The following is a 24,813-nucleotide window of genomic DNA, read 5'->3' on the forward strand; positions in this document are numbered from 1 at the left end:
ACGTGACGTGATGGGAAGTTTTGGACCCCAGATTCGTGTTCAGCACGAAAAATCCGTTCGGAAACACCAGGTCCCGTCTTATTCGCAAAACCCTTGTAGACCAGTGTTATTGGCAAATCTAAGGCTGCTAAATAAAAATGTGTAATGTATTAAAATGTACTTAATCAAAAGTTTTTTATTGTATATTCTTGAATTCGTTGTATTTTTTTGACATCGAAAGTAGTGGTTTTGGTCCATAATTGGACTAGTATTTTTCACTCTATTTTGAACTAGTATGAGACTGGTATATTTCTCATCGAAATCTGACAATTACCATCTCATAGGACATCCCCATGTTAAAAATACCAGTTCATTGCATGGAAAAAAGATAGTTGGCTGACTAGTTGGGCATGCGGTTCATAATAGTTGTGAGGTAGTTTGCAACTAGCACATTTGACTACGGGGAAGTTATTCTCGCTAACTTCAAAGCACTCCCATTTAAGAAGGTAAAACCTGGCTGAGCGAAAATAGATTGAACGGTAAACTATTAAATAAATGTATAGTTCAATTGTCTATTGCTTTCTTTTCTTCGGGATTTTCAGGATTTTGGGACTGATTCCCTATTGGGGATCTTCGGGACTACTTCGAGATTTTCGGGAATATATCGGGATTTTTGGGACTATCTAGGATTGTTCGAGACTACTTCGAGATTTTCGAAGTTATCGGGACCATATTGGGATCTTCGGGGCTACTTCCGGCTTTTGGGGACCAAGTCGGAAGTTTGAGGACTATTTCGGGGTTCTTGAGATGTTCGGGGTTCTCGGGACTGTATCAGGACTACTTCAGGATTTTTAGACTACTTCCGAGATTTTCGGTATTTTTGGGACTACATCGAGATTTATGGTACTACTTCGAGATTTTCGGGACTTCTTTGGTATTTTTGGAACTATTTCGGGATTTTCGAGTCTACTTGGGGATTTTCGAGACTTCTTCGGAACCTCGGTATTATATAGTAGATTATATAGAATGGTATGGCCCCATGGGCGTACGCAGAGCATAACTTAGGGGGGCGCTGAGATTATTTCCAATGTAAATTTAATAATAATAATTTCAGAGACATAACTATTATAAGAGAAAAGAATAAAAGTCAACCAATAATCATTATATTAAGATAAACATTTTCCAAGTCATCTATAATTATTATTCAAGGACTTATATTATAAAAGCCCTTTCATAATAATTATCAGAGAGATAAATACTTTAACTCTTCAAAGACTTTTATTTTTAGACTTATATTATAAAAGTTTTTTATAATAATAGTCATTGAGATAAATATTTTCAAGTCTTCAAAGACTTTTATTTTAAGACTTATATTATAAAAGTCTTTTCATAATAATTATGAGCGCGGGAGTTGTTCAGGAGCATTTCAGGATTAGTTGGGGACTAGTCCGGAGCTAGATGGGACCCAGTTCGGGACTAGTTGGGCAGTTTGGGACCAGTTGGGGCTTGGTTTGGGACCCGTTCAGGTCTATATACAATGTTTTTTCGCTCATAATTATTATCAAAAGACTTTTATAATATAAGTCTTTGAAGACTTAAAAATGTTTATCTCAATGATAATTATTATGACAAATCTTGGATAATATAAGTCTCAAAATAAAAGTCTTTGAAGACTTAAAAATATTTATATCGCTGATAATTATTATGAAAAGACTTCTATTATATAAGTCTTAAAATAATAGTTATCGATGACTTAAAAAAAATTTCTCACACTTAATTATTATCAGAAGACTTTTATAATTCTTACGAAAATTTTGATTACTTTTTTAAAACTCCACCATGAAATAATTATTATTCTGGGTCTCTGAATAATTTACCTCATTAATTTTTCTCTTTTTAACCAACTTCAAAAAAGGAGGAGGTTATCAATTCATCGGAATATTTTTTTGTATGTATGTCAGCTGACACGGTCTACGGTTTTACGTCGGTGACTGGTTCTTACTTTTGGGCACGAAAATTGGGATTTTTGCGTTCCCGTGGTTTTGGGCAGTTTATTCACTTTTGTGATAGCATTTCGTACTTGGATAGATACATAGATAGTTGAATGAAGCACTGCTAGGGCTGCCAGCATTTCAACGTACACCTACAAAACGAAAACAACTTATCACAACTATATAATAAAAATAAGCATACAGTGCCGCCCAAAATTAAATTATTGGCAGAGAATTTTTCACAATATATGGAAATTTTTTTTTAATTTTTTTTTTTAAATACAGTTTATGCTACGTCAAAGAAAACATAAAAATAAAATTTCTAAACTTTGTGCAAAACCCAGAAAATTTCAACAAATTTGCATTTAAATTGCAACTTTCTAATCACACTTTTCATAAAAATTGTGAAAGTAAATTTTAGTTCATTTTGGATAATTTTTTTGCTGACAGTTTCTTCCATACAAACTAAATAAATGAAATATGCTGAATACTCTAAATAAAACCATAATATTCTTGGTTGTTACGAATGACTTTACATATAGTATATTCTATAAATTTGTCGCGAAAACTTACATTGGAATCAAAGCACGCACGAAACACAAACAAGCAAAACAAATCAAAAACAGCTGATGCTAATTAGAAAGGGCACTTTGCACTTAAAGGTATGTATGTGGGTATATCGATCATCAAATATTGCTTGTGCAAAGTTCAACTATCTGGAGATGTAACTATTTCATAAATGACACTGGTGGTGATTTTTGAACTTTTATTCAAATTTCTACAATTAAAATCTGGACACTTAAACGAAGCCTGGGACATTTTAAGGTTGGACCGGGACACCGGGACAAATAGGCTAAAACCGGGACATATCTGAGAAAACCGCGTATGGCAGCCCTAAGCAGTGCGACCAGTAGGTCTATTGTGCCCCCAGCTCATCACAGTATCTCACCTAGACTCTGGAAATTCCAGAATTGATCCCGTGGGTATAGAGTATATATGGTTCTCTCTTGGCCATAAATTTCGTATTTACGCTCATTTGCCCAAAACTAGCCCGAAAATCTAAAAAAACCTAATGTTAGGAAAGAGGGAGGGTAAAATTATATACACAATATGTAACAAACGACACAAATTTTAATTCTGGTTTTTCGGATATTTTCTAATTATAAAAAACAAAACAATGTAAAATTTCATATATAACAAGTAAAAAAGTATAAGTTCGGAAGAAACCGAACTTACTTTATATACCCGGCGCAGGTATCGAATATCGTCGTTTCAACTTTCTCTAAAATACATTTGCATGATAAGCAGGGGGGTTTCCCGATTTCAAACTTTTTCGATAATGTGCTGACTTAGACTTAATGAAATAATTTAACCAAGTTTGGTAGAAATCTATAAAGTGGTTACCGAGATACACCTTGTAGCCATAAAGTGGCGGCGCCACGCCCAATTCCTAAAAGTCTATAGCAGTCTTATCAAGGCGCATCAATTACAGGTGATAGCGATAGAAGCTATGCTTCTTCTTATGAGCACGCTTGTGTCAAATTATCGTCTGTTTTGCTATATTTACATATCCGCGTACACATACACATATACGTATATATATACCCTGCAAACAAATGCTCCCGAAATCTTTAAGAGTGTCGGAAATTTGTTACGATTCTTTTAGAAATCTGTAAAGAAAAACATATGAGGCGGTTGACAAGAACTAGTAAAGAAATTTCTGTACGATTTCTTAAAGAAAATTCTTAAAAAAATTGTGAAACCTTTCAGAATTCTATGAAATCCTGGTATGCAGGGTATACATATACACACGAATATGAATAGATAAAAAAGATGGTGATGACACAAGGAGTTCATACCAACGGTAAATGTTGTTTTTGTACGATTGCTACAACCTGTAGTTGTTGAATCATGAGTCTTATTAATTGTTAGGAGATTGTTGTAACTATTAACTTGGAGTAAATTAGCGTCCTCAGTTATTGAGATATCGGAGTTTTCGGATGTCTGAAATTTACCGTTATACGGCAAGTGGCTGTAATTTTAGTTCGATTTGCATAATTTTCAATGAATTTATTTCTTGTGCTAAGATTATTGAGTGCACCGAGTTTGGTAGAAATTGATGAATCGGTTACCGGGATGCACTTTTGTGATTATAAGTTTATAATAATCTAATTTCCTGATAAATGGTTATTGTAATTATCGATTTTGAGTCAATTGGCTTTAGTAGTAACTCATTTATCGCAGTTTTCGTGTTTGTGTAAATTACCGTTTTATGGGAGGTGGGTGTGGCTATTGCCCGATTTCAAAGATTTCCAACAGATTTCTTAGCTAGGCCCTAGGCAAGGCTCGCACCGAGTTTGGTACGGATTGGTCAAGCGGCTACTGAGATACAGCATTTCATCATAAGTGGGCGTGGTCACGCTCATTTTCCAAAAATTTCTTAACAATACTATTTTTTACCAAAATTCTCCTTCACATGCTAATTTTCAACAATTTGGATCCAATATTTACTGAAACATCGTAGTTTTTGCAACTTTCGAAAATACCGTTATATGGGAAGTGGGCGTGGTTACAGTCCGATTTCTCCCATTTCATTTTTTCCTTGGATAAAGGGAAACCTACATACCGAATTTCGTTGAGATATCTGAATTTTTACTCGAGTTATCGTGTACACGGACGGACTGACGGACGGACAGACAGACATGGCTTAACCGACTTCTCTTTTCATTCTGAGTGTTTTTGTATACATTTGTCTATATCTATCTCGATTCGTTTTGGCTGTTACAAACAACCGTTATGTGAACAAAATTATAATACCCTTGTGCACATGTGTGCCCGGGTATACAAATTTTCTTAAAACAAAGCTTCAATAATAATATTTCAAAATTACTTAAAACATATACTTAAATTTAAATAAAAATCACCCCAAAATATAAATTTCTATATACTATGTATGTATAAGAATAAAAATATTGTTGATACTACAACAAAAAACATAAAAAATCTCATAACTTCGAGCAAAACTCAGGAAAATTCAATAGATTTGCATACAAGTCGACATTTTAGTACAACAAAGTTCCAGTTTGGAGTTAGTAAAAAATCGTGTTGATTTTTAGGAATTTCTTTGCAGTTAGTTTCTTCCAAACAAACAAAAAATATCGAATATACTTTGTACCTCACTCATTTTAACCGAGACACAATTACAAATTTTGCTTTACTGTACGGCATATAGTGCCGATTAGTAAATAGAATATGTAAAATGTAAATATTTAGAGAGTTGTAAATTTTTTACAACGAGATATCTAAATTTTGTTTTTCCAAAAACCGGGACATTTTGCGTCCCGGCAGGTGTTGTACCGGGAACGGGACATAGCTCTTAAATTCGGGACAGTCCCGTCGAAAACGGGACGGTTGGCAACCGTGCTCGCACACCTGCTGCACTCTTCAACAAACCGACATACGCGAGCAGTGGAACCACATTTACCGCTCATTACTGGTACGATGAGGAGTGTCAAGAAGCTGTAGAGAAAAAAGGTGTCACCTACAGGACCACGCTGCGATCGGGCGCAACGCGAGCCATGTGGAACCGTTATAGTGAACTGAATAGGGGAGCTAGACGTATTTGCCACAATAAAAAGAGAGAGGTCGAAATATGTGAGCTTGAAATGCTGGCGGACAGAAAACACACAGAAACAACCATGGCGACCCAGTGACCGATGTTCAGAACGTTCTTTAAATTATGGCAGAGTTGTGAAAAATGCATTAATTTTTTAATGCATTAATGGTATTTAAAGCAATAATGTTAATGCAAAAAATTAATGCATTAATTTATGAAATTTAATGCAAATGGATATTTCAATGCATTAATTCGGAAAAATGTAATGCTAATGGAATTTTTATACCCGAGCGCACTTGTGCACAAGGGTATTATAACTTTGTTCACATAACGGTTGTTTGTAACAGGCAAAACGAATCGAGATAGATATAGACAAATGTATAATAAATGATCAGAATGAAAAGAGAAATCGATTAAGCGGTGCCTGTCTGTCCGTTCGTCTGTGCACACGATAACTCGAGTAAAAATTCAGATATCTTAACGGAACTTGGTACGTGCACTTCTTTTGGGCATAGGACGGATGGTATTGAAAATGGACGAAATCGGACAATAACAGCGGCTACCTCCCATATAACGGTAATTTTCAGAAATACGAAAACTGCGATATTTTATTACCACTGAAGATAATTCACTCAAAATTGATATTTACATTGATTTTTAGATGAAAAATAAGAATATTAAAAATTTTTGGATATATCTTGGTAACCTCTGCACCAATTTGTTCCAAACTTGGCACAGTTGTTAGCCTTGCTACAGCATACCAAATGGCCGAATTTTTAAAATCGGACAATAACCACGCCCACATCCCATATAACGGTAATTTAGAGAAATACGAAATCCTCGATAAATCAGTAAATATTAAAGCTAATTTATTCAAAATTGATGGTTGCGACAATTCTTTACCAACAAATACGCTTATGATAAAATTTTGAAAAATGGAAAATTGGATCGTATTGGATCGTAAGTGTCTTCTTCTTCCTGCCCAAAACAGCGCGGACTTTTGCTCCGGGTAAAAATGGATAAAGCGTCAAAGTGATTATCAGCTGTTTTGTGTTTACATGTTGCCTGTTTCTAGTGATGTGCTGAGTCAATACTTTTAAGTATTGATCGATATTCGGTACGTGTTGACATGATTTGAAATATTTTTACGTCAACAAGTGCGATATCGATCCGAAACTTGTCGCTAACTGGTTACAGAATCTCCCCCCTGAAAGGCTTCTTCATCCGTAAAAGCATTTTTCTTAAACCTTTGATCAACTAATAGCGTTTTCTTTTCTCGAAAAAAGGCTGCACTTATTCTGCCTTGTGTTAGCGCTGTCACATTTTCATGTTCTTTTCTCAGGCCTTTCACAAGGCGTCGTGTTCTTTTCTCAGCAGGTTGCGCTCTGATCCGGCGAAAGTGCTGCCTTTTCTCCTCAAATAAACGTGAGGGTGAGAGTTGCATGGTTGATTTTTAATTTAATCTTGTAAAAATGCAATTATTTTCCCTATCAGAAATAAGTGTTTTGCTTTAAAATTGTTAAAGCCAAGTGAATAATTCAGCTTTATTAAGTTCTATAAATAAACTGTGATGGAGTAGTATATTTTCTGTTTCATTCAACGCAACGCAAGAGAGCAAGAGAGGCAGAACTTTTTTTGAGAAAAGAAAACGCTATAAGATTATAACTGATCAAATAATATTTCTCTGTTGCGATTAGTTCAAGTGCTTTAGCCGATATCATATAAATTAGTAATTAAAGTTTTTTCTAAACTTTAAATGCATATAATGGCGAAGGTTTATTGTAAAGAATCGGTATCGGGTACCGAGAAGGAAGTATTGGGTACCGAAATCTTTTTTAATTATTGGGTATCGAGTATTGGGTACCGAAAATTCAGCACATCACTAGCTGTTTCACAAATTTTTGGCACGAAATGTGGTTTTTTGCGTTCCCGTACTTCTGGATTATGTTCTATTTTTGAGAGCAAACGTTTCGCTTATTCTCTTATAACCGGATCCGGTCCGGATTGTTAGGGAAAAACCTATTGTTGAAATCGGATTAAAATTACGGCTGCGATTCATATAACGGTAAATTTCAGAAATGCTTGAAATTTCAATATTTCGAAATTTAAGGACGCTAATTTACTTAAAATTTATACACCCCGGCTTATCATGTAGCGGTAGCTTTCGGAAAAGGTGGAAAACATATATTTAATACTTGCGCCGGGTATTTAATATTCGGCTCCGTCCGAACTTAATGTTTAATACTTTTGCTCGTTTGCATTATTAAAAACCATTCAATTTTTTCTAGTAAAATATAAATAACCTCTTTTGGAAGGACTTGGAATAATTACTAATAGTTTTTTCAGCTTCATTATATTATGTGTGTTTGTAGAAAAATTCTTCTAAACATTGTAAGATGTTTTATGAAAATGAAAGCCAATGTGCATGCAACTCAGAGTGCTTTTTTAGATGTTTATGTTGATTTTTGATGCATACCGATTACATATATTAAGTGTAAGCCAAAAACGGACAGATAGCCAGTTTAGCAGCGCATGTACACGACTGAGGACCTACTCTGATCTAAATTAATCAATAAACCGTTTTTAGTTCCATTTGACAATGTGATTTTACGTATTTAACGACAAATGCCATTGAACTTGACATAGTTAAAACCAGCCTTTACGTCCGTCACTATCTTTTTTGACCTTAAAATTCTACCATCAACGTCAGCAAAGAATTTTTACTTCAAAATAAAATTAGTTAACGGGTTTTAATGCTTGTTACAATTTTAATGCAATAAATTATTGCAATATTAATCATTAGCATTATTTCTTCGGAATTAATGCATTGAGATTTTCATTTACATTAGATATCAACAATTAATGCATTAATCTTTTTCAGTTACATTTAAATGCTATGTATTAAAAAATTTAATGCATTTTTCACAACTCTGAATTATGGAGGAAAAACTTTTCGACCCTTTTGAATGGCAGCAACACTGAAAGAAGTGGAGAAGGCGAACCCAAGCCCCCAGTCGATGGCGAAGGAATCGATGTCCCAGCACCTGATTATGATGAGGTAGGAATAGCGATTATGCTGATGAAAAGTAACAAAGCTGCTGGAGCTGACCGAGCTATTCAAGTACGATGGCAAGAAGCTAATAAGGTGCGTGCACGACGACTATTTTATCGAGCGTGTTGTGTGAAAGACTGAAGCTCTCCGTCAACGAACTGATTGCGCATTACCAGTGTGGCTTCAGATCTGCCAAATCCACCATAGACCTCGTATTCGCAATACGGCAAAACTTGAAAAAGAGCCGTGCGAATAGGATCGACACATGCCACATATTTATCGATTTCAAAGCCGCTTTCGATAGCACGAAAAGAAGTTGTCTCTATTTCGTGATGTCTCAATTTCGTATACCCGCGAAACTAATACGGCTGTGTAAAATGACGTTAAGCAATATCCCCAGCTCCTTCAGAATTGAGGACGACCTCTCCAAGCCGTTTGATACCAGTCGAGGTTTCAGACAAGGTGGCTCCCTTTAGTTTATTTAATCTGATGTTGGAGAAGATAAAAAGAGTCGTAGAATTGAACCGCTCAGTCACAATACTTTACAAGAGCGTACAATTGTTGGCGTATGCCGACGACATCGACATTATTGTTACAAATAAGCGCTACGTCTGTTCTGCCTTCTCGGAATTAGATAGAGAAGCAAAGCGTATCTCTTGTCATCACCCAAACAGTCAGCGTATTCGTGCTTTGGGACCCACGACCATGTTTACAGTAATAATTTCGAAAAAGTGGAGAATTTCCTTTACTTGGGAACCAGCATTAACACCGATAATAATCTCAGCAGCGAAATTCAATGGAAAATCACTCTTGCCAACAAGTGCTACATCGGACTGAGTAGGCAATTGAGAAGTAAAGCCCTGCAGCCGTACAAAAATCTTACTCTATAAGTCACTCGTCATGCCTGTGCTGATTTATGGCGCGGACGCATGGACACTGAAAACATGTGAAAGAGGCGGCTCTTGGAGTTTCCGAGAGAAAGATTCTGCGAAAGATGTATGGGCTTTACGCGTTGGCGACGGCAAGTACAGCAGACGATGGAACATGAGCTGTATGAGCTTTGCAATGACATGGATATAGTGCTGTGAATCAAAATACACGGCAACGCTGGCATGGTCATGTTGTACGAATGGACAGAAATGCTGCAGCTCTAAATGGACATGGACATAGTGCAGCGAATTAAAATACAGCGGCTCCGCTGGCCTGACCATGTCGTTCAAATGGACACCCACGCTCCAGCTCTGCTTCACTTGGCATTTCTATTTGGCGTCAGTTGGCACAGAAGAGAAATGACTGGCGTGCTTTGTTGAACTCGGCCAAAATCGCTTTGGCGGTTACAGCGCCAAATAAGAAGAAGAAGAAGAGAATATATCTATAACCTTATCAGGGAGGGGAACGGTACATGACGGTAGGAAGTTTAGTTTGGGTTAAAGTCTCACACTGACGGGGTTAGGCTTTCGATGCTTTCTCCTCGTAAAATAAACATACGCAGTAAAAAGCTAACTATTTAAATCGACGAATAGTTTTATTTCAACTTTTGTGAACTTCTGTTTATGTGTTTTTGAACAACATATTTACCTCTATTGGTTACAATAATTGTAAGCTATAATCATTAGCGCACACAAGGGGTGGGTTTTGGGGTTCAAACCCCCCCTAAAGCTAATAACCTGAAATACAAACTGTATCCTAAAGCCAGCTCTCAAGAAAAATCACAAGAAATATTTTTTATTATAAAGCACTTTGCTTTTGCTGTAAATTTTCTTAAAGAAATAAATATACGAGCATTTTTTTCTTGAGAGATGCAAATTGATTTAAGAAATTTTGATAGAAGAAAATTCCTATTCCATTTCTTGTGCGCCATTTTATATGAATTTTTCGTTTTTTTTTTGAGAGCTCTTAAAAGTGTAACTGCGAATGAAACCTAAAAATATGCAATGCATACTCACTTACTGAGCCTCAAAGAGTTTACAACTGATATGTCCTTAACAAGGATTCGAAGATTTAATTTGCCCACTTCGAATTCGTTCCACCAAAATTGCCTACATAACAAAATTTCAAGTTCATTTAATTTTCTCGGTATTCGAAATATTAAAAAAATTAGGCAATCGTAAAAAATCACCATCTCATTCGAAAACCAGAAACCAGATTTCGAGAAAAATGAACATTAAAACTATTTTTATTTTTTTATTTTTTTATTACTTTTGCAAGTTGAGCGCATCTTGTGTTTATAGAACTTTATATTAAACAAGTAATTTCAAATTACGGGAAGACCCTTGAGGTACCATCTTTCCGATAAAAAAAAAAGAATTATTGAAATCGGTTCACGTGGTCCAAAGTTATGCGTTAGCATACTATTCCGACGAATTGATAACCTACCCCTTTTTCGAAGTCGGTTACAAATGTTTGAGTTTTTTGCTAATTTTATGTAAATAAATTCAATTTATGAAACTTCAAAAAGTTTATTTATTTATTACATACTGTACATACAACTTGCATAAATGTACTTTAATGATCATTTTATCTGAACCGAATTTTCAGAAGTATAAACCCCTCCCAAAATATATTCCTGGGTGCGCCCCTGGCTATAATAAACAATTTTTTAGTAAGTAAGTTATTGGTTTTGATTTTTTTTTGTATAGGTCCCCCTAAATTTCATTCTGGCTACGCCCATGTGCCCATCAGCAATTTTTATCGATCATAGCTTTGGGAAGTGAGTTTTTGTTTGCAGAAAGTTGTGTGTTTAATAAGATATGAAAAAAAGAAAGAATCCTCATACGTGTGAGCAAATTGAGCGATTTTTTTTAACGTGGAAACCCAAAGTAACCGAACCAGTAGAGAAATTTTTGCTGACAGTGCGGTCTCGTACAAATTTTCGTTTCCGGAAACGTACAGGAAACGACTAGAATTTTTATTCATTCACCTATCCAAAAACGTTCAAAAACAATGCGGATTTCTTATGCAGAAACTTACAGAAAACGACTCCAGTTTTCATTCGTTTTCGTATCCGGAAAACGTATTACAAAAAATTTCTACCAGTTCTTGTCACCGCGATTCTAGGTACGTTAGTAATGCAGTTAAAATATCCAGCAATTAAGCTATGAAGAATTGTGCAAATTCTGGCATTGCATATTTCATGGGGCAATACTTTGTTACCAGCTTATGTTACAAACTTTTTAGCTCTGATCGAATACTTTTCGTGAAAAATCCTGTAAAACTGTCAAACAGCAAAATTACTATCTGAAGTGAGTAACACAGTGGCGGATTTATCGTACAGGCAACATAGGCTGAAGCCTAGGGCGGCAGAATTAAGGGGCTGTGTCTGTAAAATATTATTAATGATTCATCTCATTCAATACAATTCAAAATTAGAATTACGCTGCGAATTTTTCCTTAGTATAGCAGTCGTTGAAATTTCCATTTAACTTTCATTCACGCGGCTTAGAAACCTGACGGCGCGCCTGCGCGTGACGCAAAGAAACAGCCGACACGCTGCCCCGAGAACGAGAATCATCTAAAAGGTTACCACACTTGATGTCGAATTTGTTAATTCCGTTATGTATTTCATTATTAACGAACTATATTGTAATAAAGCACTGACAATAACAATCATATTTGATATATATATATATTTTTTTTTTTTCGTGAAAAAGGGCGGCAAGTTATGAATTGCCTAGGGGCGGCAAATATTTAAATCCGCCACTGGAGTAACAACAAAAAGTACGGGAACAAAAAAAACCATTTTTCCTGTAAGAACGTGAACCAGTGATTGCTTGACACTTTTCATGATTTTACCAGAAGAAAAGTTCGGGTAAAATCTTGCAACTTCATTCTCTACACAACTCTCCAAAAGTCGCTCTCATTTACAGGATTTTGGAGGATTTTGTAGTACGGGAACATTTTTCCTGCAACTTCCTGCAAGTTCGTGTAAAATCATCTAAGTTCATGGAGTACTGGATCAGAGCTTTTATTACCAGCGCAGAATAGACCTGTTATTGGTTCAAGCTGAACATTTGAAAGCATGTATAAGTAGTCGGCAGTGGCTGAGCGTGCAGAGGATTTTTGATAGTTGTTTGGCACTTGACGCGCCAATAGAGGGACGGTAGTTCGTTGTCACGTACTTAATAGGTCACAACAATAACATAGAACATTTTCATTATTATAGCGGTAAGTCTAGCGTACAACTCGTCATCCATGCCCCTTAAGGCCCGTCCGCATAGAACTTTGGCGTTGCGTTGGCGCTAGCGTCGCTTCAACAGCTGACTATGAATACATGAATTCAAATGCAGCCGTCCACATAGCAAAAATTCGGCAACGCTCACGCCAACACAAAGCAAAAAGATGGCCAACTCTCATCTTTTCGCGTGCGTCGCTCGTCAGCTGTTGCAAATAAATAAAATTAAGTGAAATATTTTTCCTTTTTAATCAGTGCGGGCAAGAAATATCGTTTTTAATGCAATTATTGATATGAAATATTAATTTATCTGTCGTTGGTATGTCAATTTAGTGGCCCAAGCATTCGCTGCCAAGCGTTCATTGTGGCAAGCATACTTTTAACGTGCGTTCTGTCAAGCCAAGGCCAATGCCAAAGGCAACGCGAAATTTCTATGTGGACCGGCCTTTAAGGCGGATTCATCGTTCACTTGTGAACTTTTTCTTTCATGTGGTTGTTGTTGCGTTTCTCTCACATGGAAAAAAAGTTCTGAACTAAAGCGATGAATCTGCCTTTACCGAACACTAAGAATCGGGTTCCGAAGGAGGACTTCGTGAACGTTCAAGGCGCCGTAGATTACTAAACGCCAAGGTCAACGTGGCAGCCACAGCAACCGTACTGAAATGGGTCACCACACGCGCAATCTGTACTCGATCCGTTGCTCAATTATCAAAAGGTGATAGAACTTAATCTTCATACCTAGACGAAAACATTTGAGAAGGCAGCACACCCAGTAATAAACGGAAGTGAATACTGTTCGAATGCGCAAAAGCAGAATTCACTAATAAATACTAGTGTGCAGCTCTCAAGAAAAGCAAAAACTCTATGTAAAATGACGTACAAGAAATGGCTAAGAAATTTTCTAGTGTAAAATTTTCTTGAGGCAGTACGCAGTTCTTAAGAAATTTGCTACGCTTTCTACTACGGTTTTCTAAAGTTATTGTGAAAAAAAGAGCACAAGACAACTCATGCTTGCAACAGAAATATATCGCACACTAAATCAAAAACCGTCACAAATCAAAAAATCCTAAATGTTCAGGAGAGGCACAAACCTGTCATGCTGCGCAAGCGAAACCAAAAAGATTTAGTAGTATTTTTTCAGTTAAAGAAGATAGTGATGAAGAAGAAATTTTGGCGGACGTTGGGTATACGGTCTGTGAACTGTTTTATGGAAAAAAATAAATTTTGAAAAATTTTAAATTGTACCGGTTTTTGATTTAGGGTGCGATATGCCCGTTACATTATTTCTTAGGGAAAGAGTGAGGCAACAGGCTGATGAAGTATCAGATGTCAAAATTCCTTGGGCACACACACGAAATAATGGCAATTTTTTTCTTGAGAGCTGCATACTGGCCTTATAGTGATATAACCCAAGGTACGCGAGGAAAACGTTGCCTGTCGCGATAGTTAAAACGCGATAGTTAAAGCTGTACAAATATATATTCGATCCATAAAATACCTGAGCTCAATGCTGTTGAAGCACAATCCAGACAGAGCTATCGGCAACACCGAAATTGAGGAGTGATCAATACGAATCAAACAGGCATAGGCAGATAGGATAATTGATATGAGATTTAATATTTTTGCACTGTGTGATAACACAGTATAAGTTTTTAACCAAAAGTTCAACTTCAATACGGGGCGGGTTATCGTCATCCTACAACCATGAAAAGTTGTATGCAGAACTTTTCAAATTTTTCTTTTTGATGCAGAATTGCATATAGATGCTTTAGGGGCATTTATGCACCAAAAAGAAAATTTTTTAAAAATATAAATAAATAATAATAAGTGTACCAGGTAACTGACGTCTTCATGGGGTAAGCCATATTTTAATACCAAATTAACAAAAAAAAAAATTGCAAATACTAACAAAAAAACCGTATACTCAATTTTGTGAGTAACAGTACCTATGTACCAGTCGGTGTTAATGATAATAATGTCAGCATTGGAATCCAACGCAGAATCACTCTTGCCAACAAGTGCTACTTTGGACTGAGTAGGCAATTCTGGAGTAAAGTCCTCTCTCGACGTACGAAAACCACGCTCTATAAGTCACTCATCATGCCCAAGAATGATAGAATACAAGATTGCGCCGATCAGAGAGGATTTTTGAGAATAACTTTTGTGTGACGTCACACTGGTGCAATTGCGAGAGAGAAATGCCATAACGTGAGCAGGAATGGAAGAAGAAGAAAAAATGTTGCAAGGAAAACGTAAACAAGTTGCACCAGTGTGACGTCATGCAAACAACGATTCTGTCAAATTCGTTAAGAGAGGAATAGCGGTCCGAGATCTCGCAATTGCACCAGTGTGACGTCACACAAAAGTTATTCTCAAAAATGCTCTCTGATCGGCGCAATCTTGTATTCTATCATTATTGGGCGCAACCTTTGTATTCTCTCAATCGTGCATCATGCCCGTGCTGGTGTATGGCGCAAAGGCATGGACTGGCGTGCTTTGCTGAACTCGGCCAAAAAATGGCGGTTACAGCGCCAAAAAAGAAGAAGAAGAAGTACCTACACTGGCAATCAAAACCGAGTGCATGTTCGAGATTTTTTTACTTACAGTGTAATAACTTTTTTAATAATGAGCGAATTCTTTCGAAATTCTCAGCAATTGGTCTTTATTATGTAACGAATAAAAGCTAGTATACAGAAAAGATGAATTAAAAAAAAAACGGTAATTTCACGGCATAAACGTAAGGCAACTCTATGCACTCAGTTTTGAACTTTTCTGTTGTAAGATTTTAGAAGATTGGAATATGCCGTTAGATACATGTCATGATTTTTTCTTTACTTACACAACATTCTTCGAGGTTTGTTTCAATAAGTGCGTTATGTTTGGAGAGTAAGTTCGCGTTTGATATAGTGGTAAAAAAGAAAATGAGAAAAATTGCAATAAGTATTGAAGATAATATAGTCGACTTGACTAAAAATGGGAACTCGTCACGTGTTATTGCTCAAAAATTGAAAGTGAGCCAACGAACGGTAATAGTTGTCCAAAAACGGAGAAATATCGCTCCGGTACCAAATATTGGAGGTCGGCCCAGGTTACTAAAGGACTCCGACGCCCGTTTGATGTTGCGCAAAATGCAAAATAAAACGTCAAAAACGCCAAAACAGGCAGCTCTGGCTATAAACAAGAACGTTAGTGCACCAACTGCACGTAGAGCACTCCACAGAATAGGATTAGTGTCAGCAGTTAAGCAGCAAAAGCCAGCTCTGTCTGATAAGAACATCAAAGCGCGACTGAAATTTTGCAAAAGTCACGAGAATTGGACCGTTGAGGACTGGAAACGGGTAATTTGGTCTGACAAAACGAAAATTAATCGTTTCCAGAGCGATGGAAAAGAATATTTTTGGCGTAGACCTCATGAACATCTTCAAAAGCACCATGTGAAGCAAACTGTAAAACATGGTGGTGGCAGCTTAATGGTTTGGGGGTGTTTTACTTGGTGGCATTTGGGGCCGTTAGTTAAAATTGAAGGGATAATGAAGAAGGAAAACTATCTCCATATTCTTCAATCAAACTTGCCCGACTTTGTAGATATGAGCGCATACCTGGAAGAAGAAGTCGTTTTCCAGCAGGACGGAGATCCGAAACATACCGCAAAAATTGTACACCGCTGGCTGCTTGAGCAAAATTTTCAACTACTGCAGTGGCCAGCACAAAGCCCTGACCTCAACCCTATTGAAAATTTATGGGCTGTGGTCAAGAGGCGATTGAGACAGCATACGCGAGCTCCGACTAATATGGAAGAGCTTTGGAGGCGAGTAAAGCTAGAATGGGAAAATATACCTAGCGAAATAATAGAAAATTTAGTCGAGAGCATGCCTAGACGTATGAAACTGGTTATTAAAAACAAAGGATTGTGGATACCATATTGATACCAGCCTACTAAAATCCCACAAAAAAAAAAAAGTTCAAAACTGAGTTAATCGAGTTGCCTTACGTTTATGCCGTGAAATGGCCGCTTTTTTTTTAAATTCATATTTTCTGTATACTAGCTTTCATTCGTTATAAAATAAAGACCAATTGCTGAAAATTTCAATAGAATTCGCCCATTATTAAAAAAGTTATTACACTGTAAGTAAAAAAATCTCGAACATGCACTCGGTTTTGATTGCCAGTGTATGTACATAGAACAAAATGAACAAAAGTTATTTGAAGCGTTCGGACGTTCCGATTTTCAATATACTAACAATCGATAACTGACTGCGACTGGCAAGAGTAACCAAAACTGGCTTTTATATAAAAATTTTGACAAATGAAGCAAACGATACGTCTTTTTTTTACATGTAAAGTATATTTTGCATCCCAACGCTTGAAAAAAATCACAATTTGTAATTTAATTTTGGAATGTTCCTAATATATTTTTACGTTGTTTTTGTTGTAAGGCTTTCAGAACATAAACTGCACTAAATCTTTGTATAGATTTCCAATTCTTTTTAATCGAGTGCTACAATTAAGAAGGATTTCTGGAAGGCATGATTTCTCCGAAAAAAAAACAAATTAAAAGTGTAGGTAGTAGGAAAGCCGCAAATATCTTGAAATGGAATAGACCAATTAGTCCAATACTTTGGTAGGTGAAAGACAAAATATGTATGTAGTTATTGATTGGCATCTATAAACTTTGTCCAGGCAAAATTCTATTTTTTTGGTCTTGGTTGGCACTTTTCAGGAAACGCCTATGTACATATGTGGATAGAATTTCGGTAAAACCAAATTTCCCTTATCTCTGACGAATGTACATAGGTATATATACATATGTACATATGTAGATACATATGTACATATGTAGATACATATGAACATCCTTCATTTGCACATTTCTAATTTAATTGTTCATATTTGCAAAACATATGTAATTGATATGTTGATGTTATTTCAAGATGCAAGTTTCTCTGTACCCGACGATACATACATACATACATAAATATGTAAATATGTACATATACATATGTGTATATATATTTCTATGTACAGATATGATTTTGTTTGTAGAAAGTAGCAACTGACCACCGCTAAGCTCGGTTTCTTTGTTGAGCTGTGTTAATAACAATTTCCGTATTTTCACTTTTTTCATTTGTGTTTAGATATGTAGATACACACATAATGTCTATTACACTATGGATACACACACACGCGCCTATGTGTAGATCGCGATTAATTTGATTTATCACACAATGCACATATGATTGTTTTTTTTTTTAACGGACGTTGGGGCAACATGTAAACACATCCATACATAAATATATATAATGAATAAACACGCGCCCGGTCTATTTTTAAAGCGTTCGAATTATGTATTTAAAAACACTGGCGCCATTAACTGAACATTTGAAACTGATTTGACGTGATGGGTTTTGTGACGTTACGTTTGACTACCGTGAATCGATCGTTTCTGCCGGTGCGTCCGTATGGTGTAGTTACTTGTAGTTCGGTCCGGTGAGCGCGGCTGCGTTTCCGATTTCGAGTTCAGTTTCGTTGTTGAGTCATGCGCCAGAAGACATAAAATCCCGTGTGTTCATCGTTCTTTGCGCGCGAGGTAACTAACGTTGTTGGGCTGCCTGCACCCGTTGGATGCCCTATGGAATAAGTGAAACCAGATCGGTTTCGCTTGCTTCTGGACTCTAGCTGTCGCGTTCAGTCCCATTGTATCATCCTACAGACTTCTTTTATGAGCGTATAGTTTGCGATTGGTGGTGGCTAAACTGTTCGTGATGGCTGCTTCGCCGTTTAGCACAGTGGTAATAGATTTGGCTCGCTCGCGCCTATGGTGTTGTGAGAATACTTAAGTGTAAAGGAAGATATCAGTGTTTTAAATTTTGCACAGCAGGTTATATGCCTTGCCATATTTGAAGCATACTATACAACCATATGTACGTCTACGTGTTGTATCTTTGTGTATTGGAAAGGCGTGGTGTTCGTTAGTATGCGGCACCCAGTAAGGTTGAGCGCGTTCGCTCATTCACCGCAATTATTGCCAACGAAAGGCGACTAAAGTTTGCTGCCGTCTGCCTCTACTCCTTCCTGTTTGTGTGTATGTGTCTATCATAAGGCGGTGCGGAGGGAGAATACAAAAGCACACACACACTGTTAGTGCGTTAAGATATGTATAGGTGTACATATCTATGTATGTACATATGTATGTACTTATGTAAATGGAAATGTATGTACGTACATATATGGATCCACAAAGCTTTGCGACCTCAGTAATCGCAATCGGCACAACACAAGTTGTTTGGTAGCAAACGGGAGGCAGCAGGTTATGGGCAGAAGCAACATATGAATTATGCAGCAGCAGCAGAGGCACCGGCACCATTGCCATCGGTGACTGCGGTGGCATCACTTCTTTGACAGCGCAAAGTAGACACATAGACATTACTGTATTGTTTTTGTTGTTGGTGTTGTTATATGCGATGTTGAATGCAGAATACCTTCTCACTTATTTTTATTTGCGTTTCTGTAGGTACATAATAGCTGTGTGTGGATGCTCTGTTGGACTTAATTTTTTATTATTCTTTATTTTTCTCGTTTCTGTTTTTTCGCTTTCTTGATTTTGCTGCGTTGTCGGTATCACTACTGCTGCCATTTCCACTTCCAATGCCACTCCGGTTTCTGTTGCTGTAGTTATTGCCATTGTTGTTGCCGCCTGTATTCGTAACGTTGATGCTTGCCAAAAGGTACTGACATCGCAATCGTCGTTCGCCTGTGTTAAGGCTCCTTTGCGATTGACGATGACTACTTTGGGGCATAAAAAGAAGAGGTACGAGACAGACACACAAACTACAATCAAAGTCAATGCAGCAGTTTGGGGTATTTTGCTACATTGCAACTAAATATACGCCAAGATAGGTATACCTATTATAATATATGTATGTACGTATCTAGAAACACATCCATATACATTCATAAATACATATACATACATATAAGTACCTAAGTACATACATATGTATGCTGGTATGTACATATTTTCATTGGTTATAAGAATACACACGGGTATAAAACGTACAAACACATTTAAGGACGTGAATATAAGTATGTATGCACATTAGGGCGGTCCAAAAATGTATGAGAAAAAGTGAAGTCGGAATTTTTATGCTCTCACCCCCTAGGATTGTTCTATACCGAAAAAAGTATACCCCTGTTTATTTTTTATTTATTTTGAAATCAAGAAATATTTAGAGGTCGCTCAAAGCGCTCAAGTTTTCCATGTATTTTTATATGGGGGAGAAACAACTTTTCGTAGAAATGGTATAGAACTCTTAAAAATCATTATTTTTCGATCGAACAACTCTGTTTCTCTGTAGGAGGTTTCTAATAATAAGACCCAATTGTCTATTTAACCATTTTTCATCGCAACTATAATTTATAGGTCCACCAAAAACCCACAAAAACCCCGAAAAATACAATGCGGGGACCAATAAAAATTCGTTTGTATTAAAAAATAGTTAAGTAAACAATTGCGTATTGTTATTGAAAGTCTCCTGAAGAGAAACAGAGCTTTCCGATCGAAAAATATTGATTTTCAAGAGTTCTATATCATTTCTACGAAAAGTTTTTTTTCCATATAAAAATACATGGATAACTTTGAGCGCTTTGAGCGACCTCTAAATATTTTTTGATTTCAATATAAGAAAATAGGGGTATATTTTTTTGATATAGTACAATCCCAGGGGGTGAGAGCATTACAATTCCGACTTCACCGTTTTTGGGCCACCCTAATGTACATACATACAGTATCAGCAGGTCCGTCCACTTTTTTAGAATTTCCCCTTGGAGTAATTTTTTTATTTTCTTAAGTTTGATCGTTGGCAAAAAGTATCGAATTCATATCGTCAAGATTTGCTCATTGACTTTAAAAGAAACATTGTTCGTTGATTACAACCACACAAATGCGAATACGGACATGCATACATACCGACGTATGTACATACATATGTATGTAGATATGTTTGTATGGTCTTACGCACATTTGTACGTACATATATGCCAGATACATATGTATATACATACATATATACATAAATATATATACATATGTATGTATGCTGTATGTATGGCTGTTGCGTGATTTTAGGCACTTACATTCTTATGTGTGTAAGTACATATCGCACACCGTCTTCAAAAGAGTCACTACTCAAAATACCTAATACGTTCGTCAGAAAATGCGAAAAACTATTTCGGAGCACATGCTAATCATATGGGCAAGGGCGACTTTACCTTAGGCTTTTAAACAAATTATAACAAAAATTTGCTCCAGCTTTTGCTGAAAGGTAAATAAAAGCTCTGTGTACATTTTTAGCGCATAATTTCAAAAATGCTAAATTTTGAGTTATGACTCTTTTGAAGACGGTGTGCGATATGTATAGTGATACGTTTTGACAAATACATTTGGAGTTAATTGCGAAAATTGTGAAAAAAATGCAAAAACGAGTCAAACGGACCTCAGATTCGGATTCAGTGGGTCGAAATATGTGGCAGCAAGTGGGTCTGGTTAAAAGCACACACAATTTTTTTTTGTGCCGGTGTAAGGAATTTGTTAGGAGGGTGGTATTTGGCTCGATAACTTGGCAGTTCTCCAGAATAACGGAGCCTTCGTTTTCCAATGTATTCTACCTTGGTTTTAAATTCGAAATCCAGCCCGCCTTCGAAGAAAATTTTTGTGAAAGGGAGTTTATCTTTCCTTTAGACAATGGCTTTAGTTGCTTTTAAAAGCTTCAAAGAAGCCTTTTGCTACAAACATTTTTTTTACGCTTTTAAACTTATTGCAAGTTCTTTTCAAAAACTCCGTTAGAAATGCTTGTTAGATCGCAGTGTATACAGTGCGCCAAGTAATGACATTTAAATTTTCTCATATCCATATTTGACAATTGCTTGAGTGTGTTAGTTAAAATTTTGAATTTTGTTGTCACTTGCTTTAACCTTTTTGGTAGTTTGAATTTTAAATTTTTTTTGAAATCGTGATCAAAATAAAATATTAACAAAAAAGAAATACATATAGAGCGCAAAAAAACGAATAATGCTGCATACGTGTTTTTATGCAAGAGTGCGGTGACTCCGTGTTCATCGTACAGAACGACGAATATGTAAAAAAACAGTGGGAGCAAGGTACATTGAACAGGTAGTATCAGTAGAGCAGCTGATTTGATTTATTTTCAAATTATTTGGTCTCGAAAATGTCAAATATTTTTAATTTTTTCTCCCAAAAATTCTGAATTGTTAAAATCCATTTGCATGTGAAACCTTTTTCCATACAAAACAAGCGATTGAATAGCTGCTTTTGGAACGTTCGCCCAACTCGGCAGCACAACCGCTGATTACTGGGCCTTGCAAAGGATGGATCAATGCGTCGAGAAGCAAACAAATTTACTAGGAAAGAAAGTTGCATCAATTTTTATTTTTTCCAATTTTCCAATAACCTGGCAGTTGTCTCGCTCCCGCATTCTGCCTTAGCCTGTGTTGCCTTCTTTTTTGATTTATAAAAACTACTACTAAAATACAAGGAGAAATATTGTCTTCTTATAAAAAGTTCAACAGGCAACACTGTCGATATTTTCATCGATTGTTTCGAGGAAATTCATTTTCTTATTGAGCAAGTTCAAGTAAGTATGCCAAAAAAAATAAAAAATAATGGATATATTTTGAATTACAACAATAATATACATATTTATTTGGCAAAAAGTAGCGTTTTACAACAAGTGCAGCCGTTGCAAGTAAGTTTTGAATGCTAGTATCCCTGTATCCATCCACGTATGGTAGTACAAATATTAATAAATATATTCTCTTGTGAAGGTCAGGATCATTTGGGTGTCCGTCCACGTTTGCTGGTACATGTATTTTTACCACTGCAGCCTTTGGGTTGGTCAAGTGCAGCCTTTGCATATTTACAAGTAAGTATACCACTCCATCAAAGCGAAAGTGGAAAATTGCAGAAAAAAGTACACAACATTACAAAAAATTAACATTTTTATAAAACGAAATGTAATGTATTGAAGACATATTTTAAAGTTTAACCGATATAATGATTAACAAGACTGATTGTAGAAAAAAGTAAAAAACGTTCCACAAACATTAGATTTTTAAATAACCAAATGTAATTAAATTGCGATATTGAAGATCTAACTTTTAAATGTAACCAATATAATGATTAGCAAGACTGATTGGAGAAAAAAGTAAAACACATTACTAAAAAATGTAATTTAAAAAAAAAACAAATGTAATTCAATTTAAGATATTGAACATGCAATCTTTAAATGCAACAAATATAATACTTTTTAAAAGATTAATTTATATGCATTAAATCAATTGCATATTTACCATTTGTATAATTCTTCATATAGTCCCTTTGAATAAAGGATTTGTTTGAATTCCATTAATTTTGTTAAATATATACTGGAATATCAATGAAACCATGGTTTATTTTGAATATTAGGGAATATTTCTTCAAAGACTTCAAAGATTTTTCTTTGGCAAGAATTTTATGGGAATATCCATTTATTTAATTTTTAATATTTATGTGTCCATAAAAAATTAATTCATTGTCTATTGTGTAGATCAGTGGAATCTTCTTTATATACTTAATCCAATTTGTATACAAAAACGCATTTCAGCACTACCAGACTACTTACTTTTCCTACTACCTTTACACAAAAGGGGTAAAATTGTGACCTGCTTCTCCTTCCTTCTTAAATGCAACCTTACAAGGCAGTCGATTGACACAAATGTCAATATTTATCCAACCTTGTATTATTGAATCATGTATAAGTCCATACATATTAATACATACATACACATAGATCAGTGGTACACACGCATAAACGAACGAATAAAGATCACCCAGCACAGCGTGCGAGAAAAAAGTTATTTTTTTGTAGTGACGTCATTTTATCGCCGCCATGTGAATGAAACGGAATGAAACCTGTGTGTGAATGAAAGAACCGATTAAAAAATGACGTCAGTAACCATTTTTTTTGTTTTTTTTCTCAAATGCAATTACAAATACACGGTTGCCGTGCTGGGTGATCTTGTTAGTTGGTTCATGGTACACACCATGATTCAATAATACAAGGTTAGATAATTATTGACAGCTGCGGTTTGACACTCCCTTACAAAAGGTTGCATTTACGAAGGACAGAGAAAGGGCAAGAATGCAATCCCTTGTTTCGAAAATGGTAGTAGAAAAGTACGCAAAGTATGCAATTAGTAGTGAAATTCTTTTTGTAAATTCTAATGTATTTGCAGGAAGTCTGGCATTTTAAACGAAATGTTGAACGTAATATTGATATATCTACGTGAATTACGTAATTTATATGCTATTTAGCCGTATAAAAACTGCAAAATGACTCAAAATTAAAATAAGACTACTATGAGATTGATGCAAACATCCAATGCTTATGTTTTCATCAGTTAAATATGCTTCATATGCATATACAAATAAACATATTGCACAAAAGCTTATACTTTTATTTCCATCGAAGCTACACTGTTTCCATGTAAATTTGCAAAGAAGCAACACGGTGCCACTGCTAAGGGAGCGGTGCGAGAGAGACAACTGTCAGTTTATCGAACCTTGTATTCAGTGTTGCCATTTTAGCCGTTTTCCGGCTAGATTTAGCCGGTTGCGATAGCAAACAGCCGGAGAAATTTCGATTTAGCCGGCAGCCGATTTGTTAGCCGTTTTGCAGAAAAATATTAGCCGTTTTTAGCCGATTTTGCTATTTGGCTTGTTTTATTAAATTTCAAATATGTATATATGTTTCCATTTTTGACTAAGCGACCCAAAATCTGTTAGAAATGGCTACTAGCCTTATCGTGGAGAAAATTTTCATGTCAGGCAGGGTTGTATGAAATTGGCCCGATTTCGCTTATTTTTATTTTAAACGAAGAAGGGATTTTCTTCATAAAATGTTTGTTATAAATGTCTTAATTTTAAGTGTGAAGTTTTATTCGCAAACTT

The 24,813-nt window shown here is 36.0% G+C and overlaps 1 protein-coding gene across 7 annotated transcripts in view; it reads right to left on the reverse strand.

Moving 5' to 3' along the window:
- Nucleotides 1–18,585, reverse strand: part of LOC118744129 (protein apterous) — a 434,606-nt gene extending 416,021 nt beyond the window's left edge. For 3 of the 7 annotated variants that reach the window (XM_036476871.1, XM_036476870.1, XM_036476869.1), the window contains exon 1: nt 17,868–18,585. The gene's annotated coding sequence lies outside the window, so the exon portion shown is untranslated. Of the gene's footprint in view, nt 1–17,832 lie in introns of all 7 variants that reach the window. The other 4 variants (XM_036476876.1, XM_036476873.1, XM_036476874.1 and 1 more) reach the window with 3 other exon arrangements.
- Nucleotides 18,586–24,813: the final 6,228 nt, after the last annotated feature.

Source organism: Rhagoletis pomonella, unplaced genomic scaffold, assembly GCF_013731165.1.
Source record: "Rhagoletis pomonella isolate Grant_MI unplaced genomic scaffold, Rhpom_1.0 Rhpom_scaffold_00008, whole genome shotgun sequence".
In the NCBI taxonomy this organism is placed as follows: Eukaryota; Metazoa; Arthropoda; class Insecta; order Diptera; family Tephritidae; genus Rhagoletis; species Rhagoletis pomonella.